Here is a 7,240-nt window from a genome sequence, read left to right as displayed (position 1 = left end):
CCTGTGAATGTGGGGGTATATGATACGTGGTGGTCCAAACCTTATTTTGGGGTTCAGAGCTTTCCAACTCACTCTCTCTAGTGTTTCTGAATGACTACACGAATAAGTAACGAATAAGGAATGAATAAGGAAGTGCGAATAAGGAACCAACTTCAGCCTCCTCTTCCAGCTTCAGTCTTCACCCTCTGGTCAGCCCTCCCTCCCTCCCTCTCTCCCTCTTTATAGTACAGGCTTTTGTTGGTCGCCCATTTGGGGGCCAGGTAGGAATTTTTCACCCTTTCTGAAATTGGCTCTACGGGGGTGGGGGTGTTTACCTACCTTGTACTGGGGCAGTGGATTGGGAAATTGGCTTGGGTGCGGCCATGTTAAGCTTGTGACTTTAGCATTTGGTGGGGTTTTATTCAGTTACTGGTTGTGATCTGGTGAGCACTGGCTGACACCCTTTTAGATGCTAGAGGTCATGTGAGTACAGTTCAGGGGCCTTGCAGTCCTGGGCGGGGAAAGCAGACTGCTTATGGGAACTCCAGGGATAGATCCTCCCTTTGAGCCTTCCAACTTGGGGGTCGGTGTTCCTGGAGGTTATCTGGTAGCTGCGCTGGCCGGGCGAAAGCCATAGCCTGTTGGCTCCCGCTCGGGTCTGGGGGCTCGACCGGTTTCAGATGGTGAGGGATGGGTCTTTGGACCCATGGCCTTGACCATTCCGCTTTGCATTTAGCCCTTGCCGTTGTTGCAATTGTTCTCAATAGTTAATCAAGTGGCCCACTGTCTCGTCATTCTGGCTACGGGGGCAATTACCACCAGAATGGAAAACATCATAAGCCGTAACATCAAAAGATCCAACAGCGATACAGCTACACTGAAGGCATGTCACAGCTGCCATTATATTTCATGTTATCATACCCTGTCCCCAGTCAGTCTTGAGAATCATGTGCCAAGGGTCTAAGAATTCTTGATTAACAACTGCTCCCCACCACTACCCAGAAGTACAATTCCAAGTGTTCTCTGGACAGAAGGAATGGTTGTTCACATATTTACAACTATGTTGTAAATAACTCCTGGGCGTTTTATGCTGAAAACCAGGCAGCCAGCTTCCTTGCTTTCATACCTTTGATTGCATCATCAGACCCTGTGTCCATCTCAAGAGTATTATTTTGTCATTCTTTCCTTCTGTGATTCCTCTTTAACAAAAACAGCTTTAATACAAACACGGGATTTGGGAGCCCAAATACATTCCCATGAGAACTCAAAATGCTTTGTTTAAAAAAAACACACAAAAAACTGGTCACATTCACTGCAGTTTTGGCACTCTTTTTTTGGAAAACTGGACCACCCAAACTCTCCAGAGTTCTCTCATTGGATGTATGTTGCAGCTCTTGATGCCTCCCACAGTTCGGGAAACTAGACAATGCAAAGTAATCAATTCTCAATTCTGGCCAGCTAGTCTAAAGCCAGATAAGAAATTGTTTTTTTTTTTAATGCTTTTGCTAAACTGATCTCTTTTTCACAGGCTTCTCCTGCTGCAGATGAGGAATTAATTCGTGTCACCCCCCTGCATGCCAATTCTCCCCACCAGTTCTTATCCCCAACCTAATCTTTGCCATTTCATGAAGAGGCCCACCTACCTGAGGCCTTTTCATGGTCCCACTTCTTAACTCTCCCAACCATTTCAGCCAGTTGTCTCGGAAATTTAACTGACAGAACTAAATTCATATTTGTCTCCTTCCCCACCAAACCCTAATAGGAGAAACAGTGAAGTATATTTGTGGTCAGCAACTGACAAATTTGAGTTCCACATCTGGCATCTCATGAGGGCTGCTGCGGGTCTCATTATGTGCAAGGGGACGACAATTCCCAAAGGTCCTCCCTTGAAAGAATTTCCATACGCGTATCTTTGGAACGGAATAACTGTAACAGTAATGCAGCTGCACGGGAGGCATTTCATGAACATTCGTCTCCTAGTTGACTGTAAAGCTGGTTCTGTCTTTGTCCTCTACATGGTGTATTATATCTCTTACTGTAGTGCCAAAGGAGTGGCCAATACTTTGGCATCTTGATTTAGGAGGGTGATGGGCCTGTATGATGCCGAGTATGTAGCATCTTTGCCAGGTTTCAAAACTACACACTGGTTTCTTGCTATGTTTTTGGATGAATGCCCTCTCCTAATACATTGTTAAACAATGTTGTCCAATCAGTTAGCAAACTCTTTCAGAACTGTCTGTAAAGTTCACTGGCAAACCCAACCATTCTAGAATCAATGAAACTGGGCAGGAAAGATGGTGCTGGGGAACCATCATGGTCTGTCTTTTGCTGTCTTCCCAGTCTAATCCACTTAGTCTCCCCCAGCTAACACTGGGGGAAAGCCAGGAAAGAATCTCCTACTCAAGCTTGCTTATATATATAAAAAAGTCATGATATTGCATAGATCATGGGAGGAGGGACTTATGCAAATCCCATTTGAAGTATGTGGGCCAAGAAATGCTCAAAAGGAACATGAACATTTAGGAAGCTCACTTCTACTCCTTGGTAAGAGCTAGAGCCTTCCTGCCAAACTAAGCATTCTTTTTTCTATTGCATCATGAAATCAGTTATATTTTTCATATTTTTATGGGTGACAACTCTGAGAGGTAAGTATATGGTCTATAGGAATTTTAGAACCATTGGTTTAGCCACACCTCCAATTGTATGATGGTCTGGATTCATTGCAATATTTTCTTTTTCCAAGGGGCCTTTTCAGATATTCAGCTCACATCATCAGGGCCAGGAACACTGAGACCTGGAGAGAATCTCAATCTGGTCTGTAAAGTGTCAGGATTCTTGATCACTATGCAGTATTATTACTGGTTCTGGATCCGTCAGCCTCCTGGGAAAGGTCTGGAATGGGTTGCAGAAATATACCCCTATGACGGGAGCAAGTGGTACAGCTCTTCTCTCCAAAGTCGCATCACCATTTCTGCAGACGGCTCCAGGAACCAGTTCTCCCTCCAGCTGAGCTCCATGACAGCTGCTGACTCTGCTGTGTATTATTGTGTCAGAGAAACACAGTGTGGAAAGGTCTATTGGATGTGCGTCAAAAAAAGAGGAACATTCACTTCTTATTGTATCTCACATTTCCAAGCACTAAGTGTAGTGGTGGAGAAAAAAGACACTTTACATACAGCAAGGGATGCTTTGCCAAAATGGTCCCATGATCCCGTCAGTGTTCACGCAAAAAATTCACCACATCATGCACACAAAAATCTTAAGTGTTCTCTTGCCAGAGTTTATGTGGGTGGAAGTGTTGCAAGTCCGGCTTCCATATTGAACCCTTATCCTGCCTCTCCCCTGCACAAAAAATTTACCAATTTATTTATCAAAATGTTTATACTCTATTTTTCCTTTGGTTTAGGCTATAAAGTACTCCCAACAATCACAGGGCGCACTGTTCAAACAAGTATTAGCTGCAATTTTTATATGCGCTGTCATGGCAAAAGGCGGGAACAAATTTAACCTGGTAATTTTTGCTCTAATTTTTAAAGATATCCAAATAGCTGAGGCCTGCCCATTTTAAATACTTTCTGCAGCCACAGAATTTCATTGGCTCTCTTATATTTTGCTTCTGAATGACATCTGGGCAGCAATGCAGACTGAACTGAGACCCTTTATGCACACACAGCTTATTTCTGATTTTCACTGAAGTCAAGGTGGTCGGACTTTACTTCGAATGCTGTGCCTGCAGTCTGAACCTTCTTTCCCCTTCCAGTTTTCCATTGGGAACCGAGGAGTATATGTTCTGCAAAGCAATGAGAAAACCCAGATAGTGTTGTGGGGTTGGTCTCTCCTGATTGGTCAGTTTCACACTGGGTGTGTCTTTTGAAATAGGAAATTCTTTGAGCTGAGTTTACAGAGGGGTTCCCATTAGTGGTGCCCCCCCCCCAAAAAAAAATCAGTGTACAAGCTCCACCATTGGTTAGGTTTTCCATCTGTGCGATTTTGGGTTTTTTAGAGGGTTTAATCTAGCATTAGGTGTTTAATGCTAATCTGGGATGGTTGGCGAAAAAATCATTGGCAGGGAATGCTTTAAACGTCTGTTGAGAGGTGGCTTGTGTGTGTGCATGCAGTTAAAAGTTTTAAAAGATGCCCAGGAGGAGACACTGACCACGGCGAGAGAGGCAGTGAGGAGGCTTCTGTATGGCAGCTTGGTGGAGGAGGTTTGGGGGGGGGGAGTCAATGTTTCACAGTCTGAGCTCCCCTGCCCAGTGTTATTTGGCAGTGAGATGACAGGCAAAGGGAGGAAGCCAGATGTTTAGATGTACCAGGAGGGGAAAAAACACAAGCTGCTGCTGCCTCAGAGCAGGTTCCACAGTATCATCCTCATGTTTGAAATGTTTGTAATCAGAGTCAATTTACAAGAAAATAATTTCTTCCCCAAAATGAACTTGCCCGATTGGGAAATCAAACCAACAACCTTGCAGTTAATAGCACTGCATTCCAACCAACTGAGTTAACTGGCCATTCCTGCAAACAAGTCAGACCAAGGCAATTACATTCCTTATCTCCTGTTTCAAAAGGCATGTCCACTGCAAAACTGACCAATAAGGTAAATAAGTAAATTATTCGTTGATGTGGCCATTAGGTCATAACAGCTCAACAAAATCTCCACAGCATACAATCAGAACAAGATTAAAACCGTCCATTATGGCAAAATAAATATTTCAAAGTTATAACATACATATATAAGGTTAATAAGACTTATATGCAAAGTCCTAAAATATAAAACCTATAATTTAGCTAAAATTCTAATAGATATACCCACGGTTAATTTCTTCCTTATGTTTATTGAAAGAAAAATAAAAACAGCCACTTTATGAGTAACCTCTGGGATAACATCAGCTAGGAAAAAATTTAAACCTTCCACCAGCAAGCCGGATAAATCAATAAGGACCAATAAGGAGAGACCAACTGGCCTCTCAGGGAAGGGCAGAGGAAACGTCTGAAGGAATGTGTATGCTTTAAATTATCTTAGGCTTGCATGCGAACTGGGGGGTGGGGGACACCAGAAAAGCAGTTTGAGAAAACATGGGGAAACAGTAGACTGAAAGCGGGCTCAGTGCTGAAGCAAGAAAATTAATGCAGAAGGAAAAGCAAAATGATATTGGAATGTGCAGTGGGAGGGGGAATGCAGAAGGGGGAAAGCCCCAACAGTGATACACAGTGAAAGTGAGGGGAATGGACTTGAATAAAGGGCCTGAGCAGAACTGAACTGCTGAAAACCAGACTATCAATTGCCCTGCTTCCAAGCCTTTGATTAGACCACCAGTCCCATTTCAAGAATATGCACACACGCACACACTCTCTCTCACACACACAGTGTAATCAGCTTGGAATGTCAGTGAGAAAAAGAACTAGAAATACACTAAATAAACAATTAAATGACTGCACCCACTTTGAACACTGACCTGTGCTGCCATATGACACCTCCCCTCTCCAAACTTCACCCTCTCTCAGATATGTCCCCATCCTCCAGAAATTTCCCAGACAAGAGTCTACAACCCTGTCCAGCAGAGGGCAGCACATAGTTAAACTGAAACATTCATGTGCCAGAAGACAAAGCCATTTTGTTGGTGTAAGAATTCAATGAACATAAGTCTCTCACAAAAACCATTGCATAGTGCAACACAAAGGAAGTTATGTTTGTTTTATGATTGTGGTCAGATGCTCTTAAGGACCTCTTCTTTGGGAAGGATTTTACCCATCTCCAAATAATTGAAGTGGACCCAGTTCTGCGACAAGCAAGTGTAGAGAAATCAAGGGAAGGAAATACCGGTGTGAAGTAGGTATTAAGGGCCTATTTCTTATCTGTTCTCAAAACAACGATAAGAACAGTATTAGCAAGCAAAATGGCAGAAAGAGACATTCATTATACACCCATCTTTGTTAAGAGGGCCAAAGAGATTTAACTAATTTAAGGAAGCAAACGATATATCCATTACTAACAGATAGAGGGTCAATTTCACAAGATGTCAGGAGACCCATTTTCAGGGTTCTCACAGTGGTGTTGTAAAGGTGATAGTTACAGACTCGGATCTGGGATGCCCAAGTTCAGATAAGGGTTCCTTCCTTCACGCTGAGAAATTCTTGGATGTTTGGGGGTGAAGCCTGGGTAGGGTTGCCAGACCCCCGGTCAGGGGCTACAATCTGCCACTGGCCAGTGAGGGAAGGCCCACCCCTGAACAGCTCCTACCATGTCAATGTCATCAGTGTAATGACGTCACCAGAAAGTGACACATCACACCCTAGCATTTGGCCTGAAACTCTAACACCCTCTGTTAATATACCGTTCAACAAAGTTTTCACATCAGGTATAAAAATTAACTGGGAAACCCATTCATCAGTGTCTCCCTTAGTGAACACTGGGAGAAAGCCAGGAGCAAATCTCCTACTCAAGCCTGCTTCTAAAAAATGTCATTATATTGCATAGATCAAAAAGAGGTGGGGTTCATGCAAATCCCATTTGAAGTCCGTGGGGTCAAGATGAGATCAAAAGGAACCTGAACATTCAGGAAGCTCACTTCTGTTCCTAGGCCAGAGCTTCATCCTTCCTTGCCAAACAAAGCACTCTTTTTTCAATTAGATCATGACATTAATTATACAATTTTTATTTTTCTTGGTGACTACTCTGAGAGGTAAGTATTAGCTCTGTGGGAATTTTAGAACCATTGGTTTAGCTACACCTCCAATTGTATGATGGTCTAGATTCATTGCAATGTTCTCTTTTTCCAAGGGGCTGTTTCAGACATTCAGCTCACATCTTCGGGACCAGGAACACTGAGACCCGGCGAGAATCTCAATCTGGTCTGTCAAGTGACAGGATTCTCCATCAGTACACGGTATTATGCTTGGAACTGGATCCGTCAGCCTCCTGGGAAAGGTCTGGAATGGGTTGCACACATATACCTCTATGATGGGGGCAAATATTATGCCTCATCTCTCCAAAGTCGTGCCACCATTTCTGCAGACAGCTCCACAGACCGGTTCTCCCTCCAGCTGAACTCAGTGACAGCTGTTGACTCTGCTGTGTATTATTGTGCCCGAGACACACAGTGAGAGAAGGTCTATTGGACGTACCTCAAAAAAAGAGGAACATATTATTCAAACAAAAATCTTAAAAATTCTTTTGCCACAGTTGATATAGGTGAAAGACAGCATTGCCCTTCACTACCACACCACTGAAAAAAATCTTGCCAATTTATTAATTAAAATA

Source organism: Gekko japonicus, unplaced genomic scaffold (genome assembly GCF_001447785.1).
Source record: "Gekko japonicus isolate JY-2015 unplaced genomic scaffold, Gekko_japonicus_V1.1 scaffold5207, whole genome shotgun sequence".
Lineage (NCBI taxonomy): Eukaryota > Metazoa > Chordata > Lepidosauria > Squamata > Gekkonidae > Gekko > Gekko japonicus.
This window is presented reverse-complemented; position numbering follows the sequence as displayed.